Source organism: Copidosoma floridanum, unplaced genomic scaffold (assembly GCF_036245765.1).
Source record: "Copidosoma floridanum isolate Cflo_tuat_1 unplaced genomic scaffold, Cflo_Japanese_pri ptg000021l, whole genome shotgun sequence".
Classification (NCBI taxonomy): Eukaryota; Metazoa; Arthropoda; class Insecta; order Hymenoptera; family Encyrtidae; genus Copidosoma; species Copidosoma floridanum.
Window position 1 is genome coordinate 17,136,775 of NW_028321898.1, and position 14,488 is coordinate 17,151,262.

The window sequence follows — 14,488 nt, forward strand, 5'->3', positions numbered from 1 at the left end:
CGCGATAAAAATTCAAAAGCGCACAGCAGTGAAAATTTGTTACCCGGTTATTTACTTTAAATATTTTATACAACTAACTCATATGGGAGCACGTGCACTGCAACTATTGTACACTTATTTGAGCATCGTCTCTAACTATCATTACAAGTTTGTGATTGAAAGAACAAGGACCTGAATTAATTTACAGGTCCACAGCCAGCTCTTCATTATCAGGAATAATAATAATTTTAAGGATCTTGATTAATCATTTAAATTACATTTTTTTCATTTTAATTTATTGTTAAAAATTATTTCTATTCAACCCGTGCCACTTTTTACTGTTCAAAACACTACTTTAATTTGGAATCAGAAACACATGGAAAACTTTTATTTTTTAATATATTTTTTCGTATAATGAAATTTGGCTATGATTTTTGTAGAAGTTAAATTTTTCTCCATGATTTGTATAAAAAAATTATTCTCACAAGTCTAACTTTCCAAAATTATATCAAATACTTAACGAATTACTCGAAATTTTTTTCTAAGATCCTATTCACGCACTTTACTACTGGGAATCAATATAAAGTATTCGAGAAACGCAAAAAATCTGTAAAAAAAATAGGAAAATTGTGATTTTTTAAATTTTATTTTGCTTAAATATGGTAGCAAACAGAATATTAGCAAAATATTACCTACACTATTGACAATATCGACCTTAAACATTGTGGGAATACGTTTTTCCTATTTTTTGTATGGACATATTCACATTAATTAGTCCAAAAAATAAAAATCTGTCTATTGTTTTAACAAAAATTGACGTTAGTTCACATTGAAGGCTGAAAAAAATTTGCATAAATCTGCAGTGCGTGTTCTTGGAATTTTTTTGAATATTCAGATTACTACCAATAAAATAAAAAATTATTAATGAGCTGTCGCTTGAAATTTGGCGCTCTTAGGTACTCTGGAAAGTGAGAAATGAAAGGGGAATCCCTCATATAATTAATTACTGCTGACAAGAAATTCAATTATCAATAACGTAAACTTTGATATCTGGGTTGTGGGAATATAATGATTGTATTTGAGTGATACGATTTTTGTATTCAAATTTTGTCGCGAAGCAGGCAATATCTTCAGCAACACTGTACTATGATGTCTGCAATGAATCCAGAAAGTACCTGCAGTAGGCAATCCTACACCGTTGGCAAGACTGATTTTTCCTTAGGACATACATTCGTTCCCCAAAAAATTGAGAAATTAAATTTTTTTGGCTGGTTTCATTTCATTACTCCCCGGCACTCGTGGATTTTAAATTTTCTATTTAACAAATATACATCCTACTAATGCACTGGCTAGATTATTCAACATTATTTTTAGCAGTCACCTGTATAAGATATCTCTTCATTAAAAAAAAAAAAAAAAAAAAAAAAAATTAATAAAGAACATCTGAAATTATTGTGTAATTAAATAAAAAATATTACAGAGGAATATGTACGACGAAGCTGTGTCAATAAATGGGCAGTAGTGTGTATACAGTTGTATTTCAAGATGTTATTCACTAACTCCGATTTACTGTGGATTGTTTTATTTTTACATTCTCATCGATGATAAAAATGAAAATTTTGGTTCACTGACTAACTTTTTTTTTTTATTTGTAAAAATCGAGTTTTTCAAAAAGCATCTTTTCAGACTTCCTGTAAGAAAACCTCAAATATCATGAAAGTTTCTGTAAAAAAAAAACACGTACAGATAGTTGATACGTAATTTAACTATGAATCCTTTTTAATTTTTTACAGGTGAGAAGAAGTCCAAAATTGATTGATCACAATTCTATGAGTTACAGACTTGCTAGGTATGTCTAAAACTTTATCAAGCGACCGCCAAGATACTCCGGGACTCTTTTGGCCAAAAAAGCTTAATTTATTCTTGTTGAATGGAATCATCAGTCACTGAATTTTTGATAGCCTTGTGTTTAAATGTATAAATAAGACAGGTAAATAAAAAGTAACGAGTTTTAACGCAGTTGTATAAATGCAGAGTGATTTTTTTTTGTTTGTAAATTTTTTATTCCTATTGAACGTAAACCAAATCATTGAACACATGATAAAATTCATGCATCATGCGCACCACTCGATGTGCCCACGAGTTATGAAAAACTGAATCAACACGAAAGGACTTTAATTTTCCTTGCAAACGTCCACAAGTTCGTAACTATCCGCATACGTTATGGAAATCATACAAGCTCCAGTCACCCATGCGACCCGATTTATGTTGCTTTCCCATCGAGAGAGTACTGAGACGTGAATTGTTTGATCATATCATCTCTTTGGATTAACACGGCAGCCGCGTGAAACGTCATTAAGCAACAGCGATGAGTATTCATCAAAACTCGTTTGCGAAAAATTAATTCGATTTATGTGCAAATGGAAAAGGGGGGTGTGATGAGAAGATTTCTTTTTATTTATTTTTTTTTTTTTCTCAATTGATGCATCGGGCTTGATGCTCGTGCGTCAGTCGTCGAGGAAAAAAAAAAAAAGAAAAAATACCAGTGATAAGTCGGCGACTGGAAACCCCCGCGTTCCGTATTATTTCTAAAAATCAATAGGATATTATCTGTCAGTGTTATGGATAATTAGTGCACTCTATCGTAATATTTTCTCACTGCCACCTTCCATTATCATTTTGTCAGACAGAGGATGGAAGTGGCATTTAGAGTATCCTTCGATGCGATGCACTTGATGCATTCACTCGTGAAATTAATTTAAAAAAAAGTTCCCACCACGTACCCCAACTAGTAGGCACACACAACTAGTGGGTGGGGTACAGAAGTAAGGCTCTCCCAGAGGGTTGAAGGGGTGCGAAAAAATGTAGGAGGAAAAGCTGTACCTCCCCGGGAGGATAGGGGAAAAGTATGGAAAGGCGTGGGTGGTAAGAAAGAGCGAAATATACAGTTGGCCAGACGCATGTATGGGGGTGGTACCTCTGGCGAGCAGGGAGGCGCGTCTGCGTCGTTTGATCGCACCGGCGGTGCAATGGTTTATATTAGACGCCTGACGCTGCTACCACCCGATCACAAGTCTGCGAACTCTCCAACTGCCTCTACGCGTCGTGTGCTCGGGTTACGCAGCTTCAGCCGAAACCAGATACTCTTTACGCGATCTACTCATTGACTTTTTTGACAAAGTTCAATTTTAATAACTACACCATCCTTTTTTCTGAGTGCTATTTTGGATTCTTCTGATCAGAGGACTTGGGGCCCATCCAGCCGATAAACCACCATTATTGACCACAACTGTCTTCGAAAGTACGCCAGACAGGTAGGAGTTGTACTCGGGATTGTCAAACTTGTATTATGTTTTTATTTTTTGCTACATCAGCAATTTCCGTCAGACAGTTGAGATTTAGGGCTTACTTCGATTTGTTGGTATTGCACGCAGAAAAGCTTATTAGAAATATGGCAGAACTCATTAAAAAGAAATTTCACGGAAGTTTGAACGACAACTAAAGTAAAAAATTTTCACTATTTCTTTTATATATTTTGATGATCAGTAACAAAGAATATCAAAAAATTAAAAAGATCCTTCTAACTATCACTAAAAGCATCAATTCTGTACCATATTGTTCTTTAAACTTAAGAGGGACTTGGAACCTGGTTTAATAAACAAAAATTGGCTTTAAAAATTATTTTTATTCTTATCATCCTACTAATAAAAAGTAGTAATAAAGGTTTCTCAACTTTGTTGCCAAAAACGATATGGCATTTATTATTTTGAGACTCTATTAAAAATATAATTTTCGTCAAAGAAAGAATATCATCCCACTAACTAGTGAACCAACATTGGACAGTGTTAATTTTCGATTATTACTGTGGCTTGAATAATCATGTTTTGCAATATTTTTAGATGTTATTCGAAAGAACAAAAAACTTTGCAAAGTTCCCTTAAAACGCGTAAAAAAATTATTTATCATTAATCTTCCTGAATATCATAGGAAACTATTACTTAAACCTGCTATTCTACAAAAACTGCAATTTAGCATTTATTACTGACCATTACGATAAATTGGATACAAATCGATATCTCCGAACCAAAAAACCTATTGTCTAGGTATACCATAGCGTATACAGACGAATTCAAGAAAGATCGAAAAAGAGCCAAGTAATAGTACAAAAACAAGTAATAGTAGTCGTTGCGTTATTATCATTTTCGCAGAGGAACCTTCGGATCAGTAAAAATTGAGGTTTCTTCAAAATACGTCAGAATATTCTTGTAGTTTTTAAGACGAAAAATATTTGTTCAATCAGTCATACCTTGGGATTTAAACTACAGGTAGGGATTTAATGTGGTTTTTTTTTTTTTTTTTTTTTTTTGTTTTAAAAGTCTCATTACCACTAAAAAAAGCTCATTCAACCCTATTAAAAGTGAATTGGAAAAAAAAATAATTTTCAACTTTTACATATTTTTAAAAAGTAGTTTTGATTGAGTTAGAAAGTCCAACTAGATCTGACGTGGCATAAAAACAAGAAGAAATATTGAGAAAAGTTTGTGCCAATAAACTGGCAGCAGTTGTTCAGCTTGGAAAAAAAACTTTTGTTTGATCCATTCCTGACCACAATTTAGCAAATGTACTTTCTTTGAGTGACAAGATGCAGGAAGTGGAGATCACTGAAGAGAAATATAGTTGGTACATACTTGTCTTCTAACATTGTTATTCGTGCACATTGAGATAACAATTTATTTTCGTTGAACGAAATAGTACGTTACGCAAATATAAGTAAAGAAGCCTCAGATCGTTTGTTTATCCCTCACACGACCGATGTGAAAATTTATTTACTTCTCTGGCTTTGATGAGCAGTGCACTGTTTTTCAAATTACTTTACTTTAATAATTTTTTTTTATTTTTATAATTAAGGTATAAGTATGTAACCAAATCCTGAAAAAAAGTTCGTTCAGATGATATGTGAAAAATACATAAAAACACTGTTCTTTTATAACATTTTTCAGATTTTATTTATTTCATTGCGTATTTTTTTAGATTAGTTAAATAAGTTACTTCACGTGATTCATGAAGGTAATGGCTGCAGTAGGAATAGTGATATATCAATATAAATTTATAATCCAAAAAAATTTATCGACTGTTTTTAAATAATATGAACCCGAGGTATACATAAAAATTTAGTTTCACTAAATTTTTGTTTGTGGTCCACCTTAAAATGTATGTCAAGTATATACTAAAGTTATGGTTTGTTAGAATTTCGTAATCAATCGTGAAAAAACAGTGTCACCCTCACTGAAACCCGTGTTCAAAATTCTTAATTTGAGCTTTTATATGTGATATTTTTACTTTTTCAAACCCCTTACAGCCCTTTTCTGACTAATAGTATTAGTACTCATACGACAAACCAAACACATGTTTTTTTCTTATAGTCAAATGATATTTTTTTTAAATTTTATGTACACTCTTCTCATCTATCCTCACTAAATTATTATTTTTTAAATTTATATTTAGCACACATAAATATTTTTATATTTAGTGGTGTAATTTGTTAGCATTTATCTTTTTTTTTTGTCATTTTTACTAACTATATCATGAGCTATTTCTATTACTGATAGAAATTAATTTATTCAATTAATAAATTTTCGATATAGTTTGGAGATTTGAACTTACTATCAAATATAGTGAATCTACATCGAAGTGTATACATACGAGGTGTGATCAAAAAGTAAGGTGACTTTTTGAAATGCGCGCGCTCTTTAAACTCTAAGTTAAAAATTTTTATTTATTATGTTGGTACACTAGTCACGATCATATGTTCATAGTTTTGACTATATAGCATGTGTTGTTTTTATGTGAGAGACTTAAAGGTTAGACTCGTGTTTGCGTACTCGGAGATTTCTATTTGTTGAAAATAATGGAGCAAAGAGTTTGTATTAAGGTGGCTCCTCACTAAATCAAAACACTGGAGTATTAAATGATATTTTAAAGGATGATTCTTGAAGGTGCAAGGAGTCTTTTCCCAAAATTTTAGACCTCGTCACCACCAAAATTGTTAAAAAAAACTAACTGGAAAATAGACTCTGTAACATAACCTCTTATGGAGGGTCGTCAAATTGGTGGCGCAGGTTGTATGATATCTCAGCAAAGATACTGTAGTTCTTAATAGAAAACTATGTAGCAGATATAAGAAATCAGAATCTTTCCAACGACATTCAGGTACTTGGACATTACCATGGGTTTCATAGGATATTTTGTGAAAATAGTAGATAACTGTGCAAGTCACGGAACAGATGAAAAGTGTGGGGCGTCTGCTACACCAAAGAGCGGTAGCCCGCGTAGTTTGAATTGGTCAGAAAGTTGTACGTAAAATCAATAGTAGTTGTGGGGAATCGTAATTATAATAAAAATAAATGAGACGCTAAACTAAGAAAATAATTTAATGCGGGGCTGACTTATGTACTTTTTTGACTAATAGAAGGGTTATGTTGTCAGATTTGTATACATACATACGTCTGCTCGGGTCACTGTATTGTACGATATAGGTCAACGGTGTAGATGTGACTAAACTTTTTTTGAAGGGACTATAGGTACCTATCCATTTTTAGTCAAGAACCTCCACAGATAATAAAAAGCTGTGTTGCAGTATGCTTACTCTTCTTGTGGGATTTATAGTGAGGAGCCACCTTAATTTTTGTGTAAAAAATGGTATCAAGTGCTCAAAAACTCTTGAAATGTTGACAGTGGCCTACGGTGAGTCAACTATGAGAAAAAAAAATGTTTATAAGTGGTATAAGTTATTCCAAAAGGGCCGAGATGATGAACCTCGCTCTGGGCGACCCAGCACATCAAACACCGACGAAAAAGTACAGAAAGTGAAAGAAATGGTGCTAAAAGATCGTCGAATCACGATTAGAGAAATAGCTGATGATCTTGACATATCGTTTGGCTCATGCCAATAAATTTTGACAGATGTTTTGGGTATGAGACGTGTATCTGCGACCACTATGATAATGCACCTGCGCAAAAGTCGTTATTAGTTAATAGTTTTTTGGCCAAAAACAGTACTTCCATCATGCCTCAGCCACCATATTCACCAGACTTTGCCCCCAGCGACTTTTTCCTCTTCCCAAAATTGAAAAAGCCCATGGAAGGACAAAGGTTTGCCACGATTGAGGAGATTAGGACTACATCGCTGGAGGAGCTCAAAGCAATACCCAAAATAGCATTTCAGAAGTGTTTTGACGACTGGAAAAAGCGTTGGCACAAGTGCATTGTATCTGAGGGAGATTATTTTGAAGGGAATAACATAGTTTTAGATGAATAAATAAATATGTTTTTATAAAAATGAAAAGTCACCTTACTTTTTGATCACACTTCGTACATTATACATACTTTTTTTTATATTATAGTGCTCTACGTCCGGCTTCTTTAATAAGAGCACTACTATGAGCACTTAGCATTTGGGAAAGGGACAAGGAAAGGGATGGGAGGCCTATCATTACTGGTAGGGGGTAGGGGGAAATGAGGCAATTATTGCTGCGAGAAGGTCGCCTAAGCCCTCCTCAAGGAGAATTGCGTGGTGAAAAAACACATGTGAAATCTCACAGAGGTACTTGCCCAAAATGTCGCACTGGCCACGAATCAAACCGCGGTCTTCCCGCATGCCAATCCACGACCTAGCTGACTGAGCCACCGCGCGCTCATATTATATATACTAGTGTGCTGTGCCCCCTGCTCATATTGCAAGCCAACCACCCCTATTTTGGGACATACGATTCTGAAACATAAAGTAGAGCTATCGAACTAATTCTTACTATATATAATATATTTACTGCAACAAAGAAATCCTTATTAAACAAAGTTGAAGGTATGAAATTTTTTTCAAGACTAGGTTCTTAATATAAGTCCATACATCAATATTACAATAAAAATATTAAGCTTTTGATTAATGAAATTATTTATGAAAGTATATCGAAAGTAGCGTATCTACAAAACTTAAAAAATTAAACATTTACGTATGATACAAATGCTTATAAAATATTAATACATTTGGTACATTCCAAAATGTAGAAACAAATATCATGGCTACTATACAGATAACAAAAAATGATATTTTTATTGTAAAATAACTATATTATATAAAAACAATTTTTTGTAGTTTAATCTACGATTTTTTTTATAACAATCTGAGTTTTTACAAATATTACTCATCTAGCTTACTTATTTATTTTTAAATTACATTAGTTTATCAATTATTTGTTACATTTATCTTGAAAATTCGAGGCACATTGTGTTCCAACAGTAAATTAATCCATCACTTGATAGTATGCTTAATATATTGGCCTTATGGGTGCCGTGGAACAATAAATATCATTTGAAATACTTTTCATAGCATGAAACTAAAATAATTATTTTTTATATTTACATACTGTATCTAGTTAGAAGACGTATAAATTCTAATCATTTTTGTCACAGCGACATATTAATTTTTTTATTATCATATTAAGAGAAAAAACTTACATGACAAGTGATGAACCTGAAGCTCATATTGGAGTTACTGTATAACAACTTCATTTTTAATGTTTTTGTACCTACTTGAAGATAATTGTTTAATGTTTTTATTAATTCCTTAATTATATGGCAGAAAAATGTACAAAAAAAAGATGACATACAAAGTATTATGATGTGAAATTTAAATTTTTAGATTTATTAATTCATTGTAAAACAAAGTAAAAGTACAGGAGATAAAATTAATATTAAAAATGAAGTGTGTAGGTGATTGCAAATCTTTTCTGTAACACCTCATGGTTGTGCACATGTGCACTATACTTGTATTTAATAAACACTACACATAAAAAATAAAAACGTGCATGTACAATATGAGAGAAACCATTTAATTGCTACAATCGTTGGGATCCCTACAAGTCAGTTGAAATCAGAACTTAGTACTTAACGCAAGAATGTTAAACATAGTTGCTTATTGCCTTGTCTTGTTTTCACGAGTCAAATTATACAACTCGATGTATATAATAAGGGATGCATGATTTAATAAATGTAAGGAGGTGCTTGACTTTGCGAGTTTTTCACCAGCCTATCATACGTGTAATCTGCATCTATCAGATGCATAAGAAATTTAATGGCTTTATTTTCATCTGATTAAACATTTTCCCACATTCCTTTGTTTATTATTTTATATTCATAATTTTAATTTTGTTTTTCTTTATTTTAGATATTGAGGTTTGTTTTTGGATCCTTGTCAATCTGTGCTTTTATCTTTAACCTATTATTTTAATCACTAAATTTTTCGTAAATTTAGATTTCCTCGCTATTTACTTTTATTTTTTCATGCTTCTCGACGTAAAAATCATCAAGCATTTCCTAAAAAAATATTAAACTATTTTTTGGTTTTCCAAAATAAACAAGCTAAAAAGTATCCTCAGCTCAGTATTTTTCCAGAATTTAATCTCTTTATCTTGAAATTTCCATCTCCTCTTTTTTTTAAATTTTTGTGACTTTCTTTATTTTTACAACTACAGATTATTAAAATATTCACATTTCTTTCCAAAATTACTATTTTTTCCATACAAGGATCAAATGACTTGACTGTGATAAATATTTCTCAATTAATGGACCATAAATTACAGAGAAAGTGATGTAAACAGGTAGTAAATGACAAATGTCATCTAGAGTAAATTCATGTTATCTCGCTTTTTCTATTTTTTTTTCTTTTAAAAGTTTTCTGGTAAACCAAAATATTTTAGGTACCGGGACACTGGGAAAAATTGGGACATGTTCCGGTAAACCAGGACGTCCGACCTCCCTAGTCATTGTATTCCTGTCACAGTCTCTAAGGCTTAATTATTAGATTGTCTTTGTCCATACTCAACACTTTAAACCTGTAATTTCGATCCTGCTTCCTCAACTTTGTAATGAACGAAAAATCCAAAATTGAGATAACATAACGTACATGTGTTTTATGAAGCTTAGAATCAAAATTTGGTTCTTTAGCTAAGGGGTGTGAGTGTGTGTGTGTGTTACAAGAAGAGAAAGAAAAATATGGAGAGGTGAATTCGTAAAAAATCGTAAATTAACGAGGTTGACTACCTTAAGCAATTAATAGTCAGTGTTCAACTAGAATTGGTGCAGAGCTTTGAAAATGTTTTAAAAAATGTATGCAAAGTTTCAACCACTCTGGGTGCTGATAAAACGAGAAATGATTAAAATAAATTTTGTGAATTTTACATGCTTTCTTATGGGAGATCGTCGAAAGCGACAAAAACAATCAAGTCGATTAGGTCCTTGTAAAAATAGTTATTTGTGAATAATCTGGACTGTAAATACAACTCAATATCAAATTACTAGGGGCCCCCGTCTCGGCTTCGCCCGAGACTTCCTAAATGAAACACCGTAGTGTGTTGACATGTAATGTGAAACGTTTTCTGAAACACATTTGTTCGGAATCCATACAGTTTATTTGGTCAAATAATAAGCTGTAAAAATTAAAAAAAATATAACTATGCTGAAAAGTACCGTGCGTTCCTTATGCCATAAAATAATCGTTGGCTGTAAGGGACCGTTGATTTGCAGTTTCTCCCGTATAATTTACGAAAAGGGCTATTTTTTAAAGCTGTTAAGATTTAAAACTTCCAAAAAATATATAATAAAAAAAAATTTTTTTTCTCTTATCTCACAACTTTATTACGAAAGCAACAAAGTCCTGAAGCTTAATCTCTACATTTTTTATCGCCACAAAAATACAAAAACATTTTCTACTTATTTAAAAATCTGAAAGATTTAAGAGATTACTGTGAGGGTACAATAAAAAGCTGATCTCTCACGTAATGGATTATTTATTTGTCGATTTTGACGCTGCTGTTCCAATCTCGATAAATTTTCTGCGTCAGTTTCTTGATGCCTAAAATTGTATTCATTAGATATATTGAAAGTTTTTCTTCCAATTCACCCTCTTACGACTTTTGGCATGCTTAAGACTTTTGTGACCCCTAAACGCTGTTTTCTGTCAACTTTGTTAAGAGTTCATATATTTGTTGGCAAAGTAGTTTGACGTCCGATGGCCCTAAAAAAGACCGGTGAGCTTCTTAAGTAAACTCTTTCTTGACTAAAGTTTACAGCAATTGTGACTGCCTGGACACCTCAGGGTGATCTTCTCTGGCCTGCTGTTGAAGCTCCAGACTAATCGGGAGAAAAATTATAAAGTCCGAAGCTTTGGAGCTAGTTGTAGAGATCTTTCCCAACATCTCCTGGTATAACGTCGAAGACGTTGGTGTCTAAAGCACCTTTTTTTTGGCAGACTCTGTTTGAATGCTTAGAGTCGAGAGGGTAATATAGGGTCGTCGATTACTGGGGTTCCCAGCCTTGTGATGAACAACTCCGCTCGTGACGTCTGTCAGTGAATGACTGATTTGATTTAATAATGACCGGCTAAACATAGTCTTTTAGTCGAGGAATCGTTTCCAGAAATGGTAGTAAAAATTTATTTGTTGGACAGGTAGTTTAAATGTAGGTGGCCCTTAAAAGAACCGATGAGATTGATGGTTAAGTAGGGAACGTAAATACTAAGGCTGCGTATACACGCTGCGGAAATTTACGCGACGGAACTCTGGCGTCGGTACATCGGAGCAAATCCCTTACCAACGATTATTTTTCCGCTCTGCAATAAATTTTCTGGTACCCTCCCGATTGGAAATTGAAAATTGTCGACAGCTTGGCCCAAGTCAAGATGCCCAGTTAGCCAAGGTGGCCAAGTGTATATCTTTGTAATGGAGCGCAGACTTGGGCCCAAGCTTCTGCCCAACCGTTGCCTGATTTCGTCTGCTTAAAGTATATATACAGTTATACTCGCGATGAACCTTATGCACGCGAGTACACTTGTAAATATTAGGTGAATCTTAATGAGAAATGTTTAAACATATATTTTAACCAACTTCTTTATTTATTTACTAAGCCTTAAGAATAGCTTTGGAAAAAATTAAAGCTCATGTCCTGCAAGAATAGTCTTTTTTTCGGTATTTTTAGTAGAATCTTGACAAGAAGGAAGTCATTCGACTAGTAAAGAAATGGTTAATTATCATCTTGTAGTACTCTAAGAAATTCGTCTCGTATTGATGCATAGGACTCTGATTTGATAACTCACCGAGTTTCCCCTATAATAATTTTATATATAGCATGAAACATTTGATGGTGTGCGTGCCAGCGCCTTTAAAAGTGGCCACCAAACTTGAAGGGAAATTCAAATTAGCTATATAGAGCAAGACGTGAAACCCCAGACAACTGGACAAATTTTAATACACGATAACTTAATAAATTAATCCAAAGCCATTTAACCCAATAACCCAACACGCCAATCAGCAGACATACGAGCTATAATTATTAATAATATACATTGAATAACGGAGACGCCAATAACCACACAACCCAGGGTACTTACTAGTCACTTTGTTAATTAATAAAATAACACAAGCGCCTACCACCACACAACCCGGGGCACTTACTGGGATATTTGTTACTTAATAAAATAACATAAGCGCCAATCACCACACAACCTGGGGCGCTTACTGGTCATTGTGATACTTAATAATATTTATTAACTAAGTATGCAAGCGCTAATCACCACACAACCCGGGGCACTTACTGGTCACTTTGTTAATTACTAAAATAACACAAGCGCCTACCACCACACAACCCGGGGCACTTACTGGGATATTTGTTACTTAATAAAATAACATAAGCGCCGATCACCACACAACCTGGGGCACTTACTAATCATTGTTATATTTAATAATATTCAATCATCAATTATACAAGCGTCAATCACCACATAACCGGGGTCACTAACTGGTTACTTTGTCAATTAATAAAATAACTCAAGCTCCAATATTTAATTAATCTACGATGTAACCGGTATGCGCTTCGGATTGTGTGGTGATTGGCGATTGTGTTATTTTTTTAAGAAACAAAAGGACCACTTACTGCCCCTGGTTTGTGCAGTTATTAGCATTTGAAGAATTAATTAATAAATTTTATGAACTATTACAATGACCAATAAGCGCTTCCAGTTGTGTGGTAATTGGCGCTTGCGTTATTTTTTATATTTTATTATGTTATAAAATGAATAGTAAGCGTCCCAGGTTGTGTGGTGGTTGGTGCTTGTGTTATTTTATTAACTACTAAAATGACCAGTAAACGCCCCGAGTTGTGTGGTGATTGGCGCTTGTATTATTTTATTAATTAACAAAGTGACTAGTAAGTGCTCCAGGTTGTGTAGTGATTGGCGCTTGCAGAATTAATTAATAAATATTATTAAATATCACAATGACCAGTAAACGCCCCAAGTTGTGTGGTGATTGGTGCTTGTGTTATTTCATCAATTATCAAAGTGACTAGTAAGTACTCTGGGTTGTGTGGTTATTGGCAGTTGCAGAATTATTTAATAAATTTTATTAATTGTTGCAATGACGTGTAAGCACCCTGGATTGTGTGGTGATTGTTGCTTGTGCTATTTTATTAATCAACAAAGTGACTAGTAAGTGCTCCAGGTTGTGTAGTGATTGGCGCTTGCAGAATTAATTAATAAATATTATTAAGTATCACAATGACCAGTAAGCGCCCCAAGTTGTGTGGTGATTGGTGCTTGTGTTATTTCATCAATTATCAAAGTGACTAGTAAGTACTCTGGGTTGTGTGGTTATTGGCAGTTGCAGAATCATTTAATAAATTTTATTAATTGTTGCAATGAAGTGTAAGCACCCTGGATTGTGTGGTGATTGTTGCTTGTGTTATTTTATTAATTAACAAAGTGACTAGTTAGTGCCCTGAGTTATGTGGTGATTGGTGCTTGTGTTATTTTATTGATTAACTAAGTGACTAGTAAGTGCTCCAGGTTGTGTAGTGATTGGCGCTTGCAGAATTAATTAATAAATATTATTAAATATCACAATGACCAGTAAGCACCCCAAGTGGTGTGGTGGTTGGTGCTTGTGTTATTTCATCAATTATCAAAGTGACTAGTAAGTACTCTGGGTTGTGTGGTTATTGGCAGTTGCAGAATTATTTTATAAATTTTATTAATTGTTGCAATGACGTGTAAGCACCCTGGATTGTGTGGTGATTGTTGCTTGTGCTATTTTATTAATTAACAAAGTGACTAGTAAGTGCCCTGACTTATGTGGTGATTGGTGCTTGTGTTATTTTATTGATTAACTAAGTGACTAGTAAGTGCTCCAGGTTGTGTAGTGATTGGCGCTTGCAGAATTAATTAATAAATATTATTAAATATCACAATGACCAGTAAGCGCCCCAAGTTGTGTGGTGATTGGTGCTTGTGTTATTTCATCAATTATCAAAGTGACTAGTAAGTACTCTGGGTTGTGTGGTTATTGGCAGTTGCAGAATTATTTAATAAATTTTATTAATTGTTGCAATGACGTGTAAGCACCCTGGATTGTGTGGTGATTGTTGCTTGTGCTATTTTATTAATTAACAAAGTGACTAGTTA

At 33.5% G+C, this 14,488-nt stretch overlaps 1 protein-coding gene across 1 annotated transcript in view; it reads left to right on the plus strand.

The window, feature by feature from the left end:
• The first annotated feature begins 3,267 nt into the window (after nucleotides 1-3,267).
• The window catches only part of ITP (ion transport peptide), a 69,094-nt gene continuing 57,873 nt past the window's right edge, over nucleotides 3,268-14,488 (plus strand). Inside the window, exon 1 of the mRNA XM_014357632.3 lies at nucleotides 3,268-3,293. The gene's annotated coding sequence lies outside the window, so the exon portion shown is untranslated. The remainder of the gene's footprint in view (nucleotides 3,294-14,488) is intronic.